Source organism: Furipterus horrens, unplaced genomic scaffold, assembly GCF_987537825.1.
Source record: "Furipterus horrens unplaced genomic scaffold, mFurHor1.1.pri manual_scaffold_5, whole genome shotgun sequence".
Classification (NCBI taxonomy): domain Eukaryota; kingdom Metazoa; phylum Chordata; class Mammalia; order Chiroptera; family Furipteridae; genus Furipterus; species Furipterus horrens.
The window spans coordinates 120,019,803-120,033,347 of NW_028327175.1; positions in this window are offsets into that span (position 1 = coordinate 120,019,803).

Below are 13,545 nucleotides of genomic sequence, written 5' to 3' on the forward strand. Positions count from 1 at the left end.
GCCCAAAACCTGGTAATGCACCCTGACCGGGAATCAAACCTGCAGCCTTTTGGTGTATGGGATGATGCTCTAAACAACTGAGCCATCTGGCCAGAGCAAAAAGCAACTGTTTTAAAGTATACAATTCAGTGACATTTAGTACATGTATAATATTGTACAAGCATCACCTCTATCAAGTTCAACAAATTTTCACCATTCCCGAAAGGAAATTCCCTGCCCAAAATGCAGTCACTTCCCATTCTGTCCCCTTCTGACCTCTGGTAATCTCCAATCTACTTTCAGTCCCTATTCTGAATATTTCATATAAATGGAATTATATAGTATGTGACATTTTGTGTTCAGTGTCTTTCTCTTAGTATAATGTTTTTGAGGTTTACCCACATTGAAGTATCGGTACCTCACTCTTATTTGTGACTGAATACAGGGTGGAGCAAAACTAGGTTTACAGTTGTTCATAAAGAGAATAATACAATAATTAATAAGCAATAATACAAGAATAAACTCTGTTTTGTGTACTCACAACTGTAAACCTACTTTTGCCCCACCCTGTAATATTCCACTGTACGGATATACCACATTTTGTTTATTCATTTATCTGTTGATGGACATTCGGATTGTTTCTGCCTTTTCACTATTGTGAACAGTGATGCTATAAACATTCAGGTACAAATTTCTGTTCAAATACCTTTTTTCAATTCTTTTGTGGAATTGCTAGGAGTGGAATTGCTGGGACATATGGTGATTCTATGTTTAGTTTTTTGAGAAACTGCCAAACTGTTTTCCACAGTGGCTGCAACATTTTACATTTGCATCATTAATGTACTAGGGTTTCAATTTCTCCACATCCTCTTGTTAGTGCCCCCTTATATTTTTTTATTTTTTATTTATTTGTTTGTTTATTTTATTTTTAGAGAGAGGGGAAAAGAGAAAGAGAGGGAGAGAAACATCACTGTATGGTTGCCTCTCACTCATGCCCCCAACTGGGGATCTGACGTGCAACCTAGTCATGTGCCCTGACTGGGAATTGAACCAGCGACACTTGGCTCTCAGGCCAATGCTCAATCCACTGAGCCACAGCAGCCAGGTAGTGCCCCCCCCCTTTTAAAGTTCCCGTCTTAATGGTTGTGAAGTGGCGCCACATTGTGGTTTTGATTGTATTTTGTTGATGGCTAGTGATGTTGAGCATCTTTTCATGTGTTGTTGGTTTATCTTCTTTGAAGAAATGTCTGTTCAAATCCTTTGCTCATTTTAAGAATTAGGATTTCCAGCCAAGATGGAGGCTTAGGTAGACACGCTGCATCTCCCTCCACAACTAAGAAAGAATACAACTACATCAAAACTTCAGGCAACCAGAAGTTCCAGAAAATTGAGCTGCATGAAAGTCCAACACACGAAGATACAATGAAGAAATACTCATCCAGACAGGCAGGAGGGGCAGAGAGGATGAAGTGTGGAGGTGGTGGCGGTGACGACAGTGGCTGTGGCTGGCAGGAAGAAAGCACAGTCACATATTTTTTAAAAAGTAGGGAGGGACACCTGGGGAGCACTCCTAGCACCAGACCAGACCAGACCATGAAGCTCATGGCTCCAGTGCCAGGGGAAATAAAGCCTCATTGTTTCTGACTGTGCAAACCACCGGGGGTTGGGGTGGAGGGAGAAACTGCCAGTCTCTCAGCACAGTCCATTTGTTTAGAGGACCCCCAGAATCCTAGAACATCCACAGAACTACCCACTCAGGGAACTACAGACAGAGAAACAGCTAGAAAGGCACCAGTCCCATATAGGAATTGCAAGAAGTGCCTGGGAAAGGGGTGAGTGCTGAGCAAGTAGCATTGTTCCCTCTCAGACCCCTCCCCCACATACAACACCACAACGTGTTGAAACATGTCACTCCATACTGATGAATACCTAAGACTCCACCCCTTACAATGTAACAGGTGCAACAGCTCTACCTAAGACACAGAGGCAAACACAGGAGCCTGTCAAGTTGAGGAGACAGAGTAGTATGGCCCAAAAGAGGGAACAGATCAAGGTTCCAGTGGGAGAACTAAGTGACGAGGAGATAGCCAACCTAATAGACATAGAGTTCAAAACACTGATAATAAAGATGCTCACAGACTTGACAGATATGCTTGAGTATGACAGATGCAGAAGGGAAGACATGAAGACCAAGCTAAATGAAACAAAGGAAAATCCACATGAAACCAATGGTGAAGGGAAGAAAATTAGGGTCCAAATTGATGATTTGGACCATAAGAAAGAAAAAAATGGTCAACTAGTACAAAATGAAGAAACAAGAATTGAAAAAAGCAAGTAGAGGCTTAGGAACCCCTGGGACAACTTTAAAAATGTCAACATCTGAATCATAGGGGTACCAGAAGGATGAGAAGAAGAGCAAGAAATTGAAAGCTTATGTGAAAAAATAATGAAGGAAAACTTCCCAAATTTGGGGATGGAAATAGACATACAAGCCCAGGAAGCACAGAGAGTCCCAAACAAGCTAGAGCCAAAGAGGACCACACCAAGACACATCATAAGTAAAATGCCAAATGTTAAGATAAAGAGAGAATCTTAAAAGCAACAAGAGAAAAGAAGAGTTACCTACAAAGGAGTTTCTATAAGATTATCAGCTGACTTCTCAAAAGAAACTTTGCAGACAAGAAGGGACTGGCGAGAAGTATTTGAAGTGATGAAAAGCAAGGACTACAACCAAGATTATTCCATCCAACAAGGCTATGATTGAGAATGGAAGGGCAGATAAAGTGCTTCCCAGACAAAGTAAAGCTAAAAGAGTTCATCATCACCAAGCCATTATTATATGAAATGTTAAAGGGACTTACTTAAAAAGAGGATCAAAACTATGAACATTAAAATGACAACAAACTCACAACTATCAACAACAGAACCTAAAAATATAAAAACAGCCTTTTCACGAAGATGGCGCTTAAAGCGAAGATGGCGCTTAAAGCGAAGCTAAGGCAAAGGCTTTGAAGGCAAAGAAAGCAGTGCTAAAAGGCGTCCACAGCTACACAAAAAAAGAAGATCCGCATGTCACCTACCTTCCGGAGGCCTAAGACACTGCGGCTCCGAAGGCAGCCTAAATATCCTCACAAGAGCGCTCCGAGGAGAAACAAGCTTGACCACTATGCTATCATCAAGTTCCCTCCGACTACTGAGTCAGCCATGAAGAAGACAGAAGACAACAATACACCTGTGTTCATTGTGGATGTCAAGGCCAACAAGCACCAGATCAAACAGGCTGTGAAGAAGCTCTATGACATTGATGTGGCCAAGGACAACACCCTGATTAGGCTTGATGGAGAGAAGAAGGCATATGTTTGACTGGCTCCAGACTATGTTGCTTTGGATGTTGCCAACAAAATTGGGATCATCTAAATTGAGTCCAGCTGGCTAATTCTAAATATAAAAATTTTATTCTAAAAATATAATAAATAAATAAAAAAATAAAAACAAAAACAAACTAAGCAAACAACCAGAATAGGAACAGAATCATAGCTATGAGGATCATCTGGAGGGTTATCAGCTGGGAGGGGGAAGAGGGAGAAATGAGGAAATGGTGCAGGGATTAAGAAGCATAATTGGTAGGAACAAAATAGACAGGAGGAAGTTAAGAATAAAATATAGGAAAGGTAAAGTCAAAGAACTTACACGCATGACCCGTTGACATGAGCTAATGGAGGTGGGATTGCTGGAGGGAAGGGGTCACTGGGTGGAGGGGAGCAAAGGGAAAAGCAATTGGGACAGCTGTAACAGCATAATCGATACAATACATTCAAGAATTGGGTTGTTTTTCCTTTTGTTAATTATTTATAAGAGATCTTTATATAGTCTAAACCCTATCATATATATATGGCTTGCAAATATTTTCTATCATCCTCAGTTTATCTTTTTCCTTTCTTGATAGCGTCCTTTGGTCCACGAAAGTTTTAAATTTTGATGAAGTTCAGTTTACTTAGTCTTTCTTTTATTGCCTGTGATTTTGACGTTATCCCAAGAAGTCACTGCCAAATCTAGTCCCAGTAAACATATGAAAAGATGCTCAATATCACTGGTCATTAAGGAAATGAAAATCAAAACCACAGTGAGATACCACTTCATACTCATTAGAATGGCTATAATCGAAAAAGTGGAAATGAATGAGTTTGGTGAGAATGGGGAGAAATTGGAACTCAGGCATTAAGGATGAGAATGAGAAATGATAGATAGTGGTGATGGTTGCACAGTAATGTGGATGTACTTAATGCCACTGAACTTTATATTTAAAAATGGTTAAAATTATAAATTTTATAATGCATATTTCACCAGACACAAGAATTCTCCCTCAGAACTGGTCCTGAAGTAGTTCACATGTGATGGAAGGAGACCCTTTGTTTGCAGAGTGTGAAGTACCCTTCTTGTTCATGCAGTAGATTTTATTTTTACACTTTTGAATTTGTGTCTATGGACTATTTTCAGTCAATTCTTGCATAAGTTGTAAAGTTTATGTCTACATTTTTTTCCCATATAATTTCCAATTGTTGCATCACCATTTTTGGGGCAGATTTTATTGAACTGCTTTTGTCCCTTTGACAAATTACTGGACTACATTTACATGGGTCTAGGTTTTGTGTTTCTTCTTCTGTTCCATCTATGTATTTCTTCACCAGTATCACAATCTCTTCATTAGTGTAGCTTTATGATAAATGTTTGGATCCAGATGTGTTAGTTCCTTAATTTTGTTCATCAGGCTTATGTTCTGTAGTCTAGGTTTAGAGAGCTTGTCTTTTTTTTTTAACCTGGGAATTTGATTGGGATTCCACTGAATCTATAGATCAACTTAGAAATAATTATCATTTTAAACACTGTTCGATGTACTACTACTAAACAATAAATATCTTTTGTATTCACTTATATTTTGTTTGATTTCTCTTAGCCGTGTTTCAATGTTTTCTGAATGCATACTTTTATATATTTTATTAGATTTATGCCTACAGACTTCAATTTTTGAAGTGCTATTGTAAATTTTTTTTTTCATTTCAAATCCCCCCCCCCATACACAATTGCTGATTGGTTTAATCCATCTGGGCTGCTATAACGTGGAAATTTGTTTCTCACAGTTCTGTAGGCCGGAAGTCCGAGATCAGGAGTGCCAGCCTAGTGAGGGTGAGGTCCCTCTTTCTGGTGGCAGACTTCTCCTCATGTCCTCATAGGGAGAAAAGGGCTGGGGTCTCTTATAACGGGACTGATTCCGTTCATAAGGACTCCACCCTCATGACCTAATCACCTCCCAAAGTCCCCACCTTCTAACACCATCGCATTGAGCATTAGGATTTCAACATGTGAATTTAGGGGAACACACATTCAGACTACAGCGCTGTTCTATAGAAAAGTCGATAGACTTTATAACGACCTTATACTTTGCTTTTTGTTATCTCTTTATTTCTCGGTCACAGCATGGGAATGGTAGGCTCTATTTCAGTTGGAATTTCCAAATTATGGCACTGAATAATCGGAACACTGAATTTCAGAGATTCTCTGGATCAACCTAAGGGGTTGAACTGACCACCACTAAATGTGAGCGCGTGGTGTCCTGCGCTGCGCTCCAGCGGACAGCAGGGGGCGTTCAATCTCCCCCGCCCCCCAGACCACACGCTGCCGTTTCTGAGCTTCTGGAAGCGCAGGCGCCCAGGGGAGGCGAGAAGAGGACGAGAGGATGCGCCCCGGAGCTTGGGGACCACTTAGGACCTAGAGGACAAAGCGAGGAGATGGCTCCTATTGGCGGCTCTGAGTGCGCGGGAAGGAGATTTGCTGTGGCTTTCCCAGAGACGCTTGTCTTGGGTAGCGAGCACAGAACCCTTTTTTCTGAACTTTCTCATGCGGTTTATTTTTACTTTCTCATGTAGTATTTCAGTAGCACTTTCTCATGTAGTATTTCAGTAGCACGTATTTTACAAAAGCCTCCCTTCATCAAGGCTTTGACCACTCATAATCATGGCATATCAGTAGTATTTGTAACAGATTTCGGTCGTTTCTAGGGAAAAGCCCCTGCAGAGAGAAAGGGGAAAGGCTAAGACCACCGGGGGCTCTAGGGCACGTGGGCGCCCCACCGGCCCAGGGCCAGGCGCGCTGGTATTGCTCTCACAAGAATTGTCAAGGCCTTTTTTTTTTTTTTAAGTTTTATTGATTATATTGTTACAACAGTTCCAATTTTTTCCCCTTTGCTCCCCTCCACCCAGCACCCACCTCCCCCAACAATCCCCCCCAAGTGCATGCCCATGGGTCGTACATACAAGCTCTCCCGCTTCACCCTTTCATATATTCTTCTTCTTCTTTTTTTAAATAAATAAATGATTAATTATTTTAACAATAAAAAATAACAATCCCTCCCTCTCAGACTTAAGACCTTTTATAATCTTATAAAGGACAATGGGCGAAGGTCTGGAGCTCCTCTAGCTGCTTCAAGCTGGACATGGTCCTCGTCCTACCTACCCTTGGGTCCAGAAATCCCTAATAAGAGTGGGGGTGTGGAGGGGAGGGTGGCCTTCCCACATGGGGAAGGATCGTGCAGACTCCAGGTCAGTTGGCTGTCCCGGACAATGGCGTGCTTGGTTTAACAGGCTGGCATCCTTGTTGTGTTAGACAGTCAAGGTCTTTTTTTTATTGCAGTGTTAATGCAGTTGAAAAAATATACTGATGGCGAAAAGTAGATGGATTAAAGCCTGCAACGTTGTCTAAATGTATTATTTATTTATTCATTTTTAAGAAGAGTTTATTTTATTTTTAGAGAGAGGGAGAGAAACATTATGATTGGTCACCTGGAACATTCCCCAACCTGGGACTGAACCCAGGCATGTGTCCTGACTAGACTCCAACCTACCACCTTTCACTTTGCAGGAAACAAGTAAATAGTGACTCCCAAACCAGTACAAAATCAGCAATAACAAAGGGCAAATGTAATTAAAGGGTCTCTGAGAGGGGAGTTGACAGCATTAGCATATTCACAAATCACAATAGGGGCATTTAGATAACAGTGTTAGATTGTAACTCCGGAGAAACCAGTAATGGAGAAACGGGGAAGAAGGAGAGGGGCAGAGGAGCTAATTACGTTAGGGCGGGGAAGCTGCTAACTCTTACTTTAGGGCCAGGAAGCTAAGCAATTTCACTTTAGAGTGGTAATTTCAGGGTGGGGAAGCTAAGACTATAAAACCAACCATCTTTGTCTACTTGGCGCGCACATTCTCCTGGCTGTGAGGGTGCGCCGGGCTCTGCAGACTCGTGAATAAACGCCTCGCTTTACTGCTCAAGTCCTGTGTCCCAGTTTTTATTGTGAGCGTTTCTCACAACTTTGAGGGAGGTCACTCAACCAACTCAGCCACACGAGTCAGAGCTAAATAGATTATTTATACCAAAACCAGAATTACTAAAAATGTACTTTTCTGGTTTTAATGGAAATATACTCACCAACATATTTTTCTTTTGTTAAGAAAGTAACAGTTTAATTGGCAGCGTATTTGTAATGGTACACAAAATAATGTCTGTTTTGTGGACATTGACATCCTATAATAGACGAAAAATGTAGATATATCAAACTTTTGTTATTAAAATTAGAACTTGTTAAAGATCACTTCGTCGTCGGCAGCCGTCCGTCTCGAGAGACGATGGTGTAGCTTCTTAAGAGTCTATCTGCACCGCCGAGAATGGCTGTGCAGTCCGACTCGGGAGTGACACGGTATCTGTCTCCTCCCGTGTTGATGACGCTGGAGTGTCCTCTCCAGTGAAGCTGAAGCTACAGAGCCTGGGCAGGGTGATATGGAGGGTCTGCTGTTGCCCATGCAGCAGACCCCCCCTCTCTTCGCAGCTGAAGGGTCCAAGGGAAAGACGGAGTCAATACAGCTTGGCTTCAGGTGCGCCGCAGGAGTTGCCGGTGTTGACTACAACGTCGAACCGCCTTAGGGACTCCGGCTCCGGATTTTCTGTAGGGGTTTACTCCCTTAGCCTTTCCCCAGAAGAGGTATGCCGCAAGGCAGCGGAGGTTTTTTGGAGTCAGAGTTTTCCTTCTCTGAAAGATCACTTAACACTTGGTTATTAAGTGTGACCACATATGGTCCTGGGGTCTTTTCCAATGGGAGATTTCTAAGCACAATCCCAAGCTTTCGTATGCTAATTGTTCTGTGTATATTTTCCTTATTTTAGGGTTCATTACGTTAATGTGTATTATACTAGGAAATCACCTATTTCTTCTAGGTTTCCAGTGTGATGCAATAGGTTTCTCTTATTTGACTTTTAATTTCTTCTCTTTTTAGGTTTCTGCAGAATTGTCACAATTAGTGAACAAATATTGATATGTTATTATTGTGAGAAATAAAGCTCACAATGAAAACACTGGGACACAGGACTTAAGCAGTATACGAGGCATTTGTTTAATCACGGATTTGCAGGTCCGGGCGCAGCCTAACAAAGGGCGAGCGCCAGGATTTAGAGCAGGCCGCTTTTGTCCTAGTGCAAAACCCCCCTTCCCTCCCCCTCCCCTTCCTCTCCGTTTTTCCCTACTGGATACTCCGGAGTTACAATCTAACTCGATAGACTAAATCAGCTAAGGGTCCCTATCTCACTGACCATGCATAGTTCCCAGGTGATAAATATTCCATGATGGGTCCCCCTCACACTTGGTTAACTTTGACCATTTATGTCTCCAGCCTCATTTCCTCTTGAAAGTTTTCTTAACCTGCTTACCACATTTCTCTTTTGCTGCTAATCATTTCTTATTGGTTTGAGCGTCACTTTTCTTTGTCCCTCACATTGTTAACTAAAGTCCACATTTTATTCGTGATTCTGTAACAGAACCCCTGGGCTGCTCCAATTGAAACAGAACCCACGGGCTGTTTAGTTAGGGGCCCGATTGCCCGCTGCCAGAATTATAACTCTGAATACCAGAGTTTTGTGAAAAGAAAAAGAATTGCTTATTTGCACACAGTTCTGCCTCCCCCGGCCAGACCTGGCCAGTCTTAGCAAAGTCAGAAACACCGTTTCCCTACTTGCCAATCACTCAATCTGATTGGGGAGGTCCTTTCTGTGCTGTGGTGCCCTCCAGCTCTCAATGCAGAACCGCCTGGATTCTCAGCCTCCTTGTAAACTACCTTCTTCCTGCAAACTGCACGGATCTCCTCTCCTTCTCAAAACCGCATGGCGAGAGCCTCTTCTTAAAGCAGCCTGGAGGCCCCCTCCTCCAAGCCACATGGAGGGAGCACTCGCACCAGCTAAAATGTCCGCAGCTGCTTATATATCCCTGACTGCGTACTCTGCCACAGTGGGTGTTACAAACAGTTCTGACCATTCACAGAACCCTACACAGGCTCTGTAGGCTCCTTCCGTACCATCCCACAGTCCAAGACCCCTCCCATCTTCCTGAGCCTTGGAAGTTTCAAAGCGGATCTTTGTGCAACAAAGTTTCCAGCCACCAGTTCCAGGCATGCAAAGGCATCCTGAAAGCTTCTTCCTTTTCCCTATCTCCCAGCCACAAACTCTGGGGTTTGTTTTTGGACTCCCCTATTTCTGTAACAATTCCTTCATTCTACCCTTTTCTGTTACCATCCAGGGTACCACAGACATTTAGTTATGTATGTCTCTTTAGGCTCCCTTGGCTTTGACAATTTCTTGGATTTTCCTTGTTTTGATGACTTCGACAGTGTTGAGGACTGGTCAGGTATTTTGTAGAATGTCTTGCTCTGGGGTTTACTCAGGATTTCTCATGATTAGATTGTTGTTATGGGTTTTGAGGAAGCAGATCACAGAGGTAAATTGCTTTCTTATTATTTTATTTCAAATTACAACACACTCTCCAGGCAGCTTATCACAAAGTTAGTGTTAACTTTGGTCACGTGGCTGAGGTAGTGTGTGTCAGGTTACATTTCCCCGTGCCCACATGTGTGTCTTCTGTAGGAGGAAGTCACTATGCAGAGCCCACAGTTCAGAGAGGGGGTTAGTTCATTTCTTCTTGATAGGTGGCTGAGTATCTATATCAATTATTTGGAATTCTTCTGCATAGAACAGTTCTATTCAAGCTCATTAAAAATTATGTGATTATTTATTTTTACCAGCGTGGACACCTGGATAATTATTTCAAGCTCTTGGTTATAATCCAGCACTACAATATTTTATTGCTCAGTTCATTCCTACTTTAGCTATTGAGAGCTCTTTCCATTAGCTCCTGTTTTTCTTTGGCATAATGCCATCTTTATGTTTCTTCTTCTTGTTTTTTTTTTTTGTACTTCCTTATTTTCTGATACATCAAGATTATTGTGGCTCATGTATTTACTGTCTCAGTCCTAGTATCAGCTATTTCTTCAAAGAGCCCTGTTTCCTTTTATTAGGGAATGGTATTAAAAACTTACATCTGGAGCTAAATGTGCTCAACTGATAACGCAAGGAAATATATATATGTGTATTTCAACCTATGTACACATACCTAATGAACGATTTCCATAAGGAGCTGTCTATCTATATTAAACTAAAGATGAACTTATACTGTTGTTGCCAACCTGATCCATTATCACATGGGTACTGCAACCTTCTCCTTTGCTTATTTGTAACTTCTCACTCTAACAGTGAAAAACCCAGTTCCCACCATCCGCTGTTTATTTAGTTCATTGCTGCCTTCCAGATTACACATTGAGTGGTTTCAGAAGTGTTCACTACTTCTGAAATTGAGGGTCCTTATGGCTTCGATTGAATTTAGCTTTGAATTGTAGCTCCAGAAATCATATTTCTCTCTCTCTACACCTCTCATAGACATAGCTCCCGCCCCACCCCCACGCCTTGCAATCCCTGAGGCAGCAGAAGGCAGTAGCCTAGACCTGACTAATGGTCACAAGGTCTGGACCTTTGGCAGGCTGAGAGTGACTTCTTGGCCTAAGTTATGTTTCAATTCCTGAGCCCTGAGATGGAATGGCTCCCTTGCTATTTTTCCATGAAACTGGACAGAGGGATGCCAGAAAAGACCTCAGAGCTGTTCTCAAGACCTGAGGAAATGATTTATACCCTTACCTCACCTCTCACCAATCAGCTCCCAACATGACCTCGAACTTCTAACCCATGGTGTTCTGTGATTTTGCCCTATATAATCTGTAACCAATATGCCACTGGGGAGTCAGGTCTTTAGAGCATTAGCTCCCTGCACTCTGGATTGTTCAGCTCAATATTAAACTATTTTCCTTTTTATACTGCAAACTCCTGCTTGTGCAGTTCTTTCTGCCAATGCATGCAGGCAGAGGGACTCAAGTATTAAAGTTCCATTAAAATCTCTCCATGGGAAAGATCTTTGTAAAATAGAGTCTGTTACGCAAGGGGTGTCTCTTTTTCATGGACCACGAGTGAGGTTCTTTTTCTATTGGGTGTTGTGAGGCCAGTAATGGAAGTCAAAAAGAAGCATCAATAGCTCAAGTTTTAATCAATGGCCAGGAAATGGAGAAGCAAGAGCACAGTCCTCAGATTAACTTCTCATCCACTCAGGATACAGGAGCTGTTGGTATTGGGTGGGGACTGGTCTAGGTAGATGAGGGGGAGGAATATTCATGGTTTTCCCAGGAAGGAGGCAGTAACCTTCTCAGAATCAGAGTTCTGCCTTGTCTCTGTCCTTTTATGGTTTCCACTGGTTGGTAGGTATGTCATTTAATATGGAGAATATTATGAGATTTCAGGTCTTCTAAAGGTCACTTTGTCGGTCATCATAGTCTTAGCTGGTTTTAAATGCTCTTTTCTTGAGAAGGAACTATTAACCTTAGGCCTTCCTGTTCTCAAAGACAAACAGAGTTAAGGTGAGGTAGGGATTTAGCCAGGTAACATAGACCTACTGTGGGGTAACAAATACACTGTTTATGTACAGTACATTTTGCTTAGTGTACAGATTCCATTCATTTCCAAAGTTAGTTAGATCAGCACAATTTGTCCTACTACCTATGGTGAGTTTTCCTTCAAACGTATCTAATACAGTTTGATTCTTTGTGAAATTCTGCATTCCATCCTGTGACACTCCCACAACCTAAATAACTTAATTTGAATAGATTATGATTTACTTTTGGGGTTGTAAAAATATATTAATATTAAAAATTGCATAGTGTCAGGTATCTGTTACTAAAGTAACATATGGAATACTTCAAACCCCCACCCCATGATTTACCATCTCTGTAGTTTTGCCTTTTCCAGAATGTCATATAAATGGGCTTGATAGGGGAACTCAAGAGTTAAAGATTTTAGCTTTACTTATAGTTGATAGGCTTAAGTGATTAATGCACGTGGAAAGCTGTTGTTTCAGGAACACGAATGCATGACCTATGTGATTCCAGGAGGCTGGCAAGCAATTCGACCTTTGTGCTCCAGGGGATCTGCAAGCAATGAAGGTGGTATCTGGGCCATTGTGTTCCATGGAGGGAACTGTAGTTATGCAGATAAAGAGTTGTTGATCAGCAGATAAAAAAATAGTGGGGAAGTTGCTGCTGGACTGAAACTCTTATCAGATTAACCTTTTCCCCAACCCTCTTACCTACCTTTTCTTCACCTTATAAAAGGTTAGCTTGAGATGAGATGTTAAGATGGTTTTTAGGGTACATAACCTGCCATCTTCTCGAATTGCTGGCATCTGAATAATGCACCCATAAAAATTCAATCCTTGTCTCTATGTTACAGAACTCCTGGGCTGCTCAAATTGAAAACAAACCCACGGGCTCTTTAGTTAGGGGCCCGATTGCCCACCGCCAGAATTATAACTCTCAATACCAGAGTTGAGTGAAAAGAAAAAGAATTGTTTATTTAACAGTTATATAGATTTAGTTATTTGCGGATTTCTGTTGTTAAGTCTTATATTCTTTAAAACACCTATAAACAAATATCCTTGCCTCCCCCCCCCACCAAACCAGGCTAGCTTTAGAAAAGTTAGAGAAACCGTTTCCGTACTTTCCAAACACAGTTCAGCTTTACCAGCAGCTGCCAATCACTCTTCTGATTGGGGAGGTCCTTTCTGTGCTGTGCTGCCCTCCAGCTCTCAATGCAGAACCGCCTGGATTCTCAGCCTCCTTGGAAACTGCCTTCTTCCTGCAAATCGCATGGATCTCCTCTCCTCAAAACTGCATGGCGAGAGCCTCTTAAAGCAGCCCGGAGACCCCTTCTCCAAGCCACATGGAGAACTTAGCTTCTTTATTCCGCATGGAGAAGGCCCCTTCACCGAGCCGCATGGAGGGGGCGAGAGAGCGAGAGAGCCAGAGTTCGAGAGAGCGAGAGAGAGAGAGCTAAAATGTCCGCAGCTGCTTATATATTCCTGACTGCGTCCTCTGACGCAGTGGGTGTTGCAAACAGTTCTGACCATTCACAGAACCTTACGTAGGCTCTGTCTGCTTTTTCCATACCATCCCCTGGTTCAAGACTCCTCCCATCTACCTGAGGCTTTGGATGCATTAAAGCAATTTACATAATGAGAGGCACTGGCCATCAGCCTCAGGCATGTGGAGGCATTCTAAAAGCTGCTTCCTTTTCCCCATCCCCCAGCTGCAAACT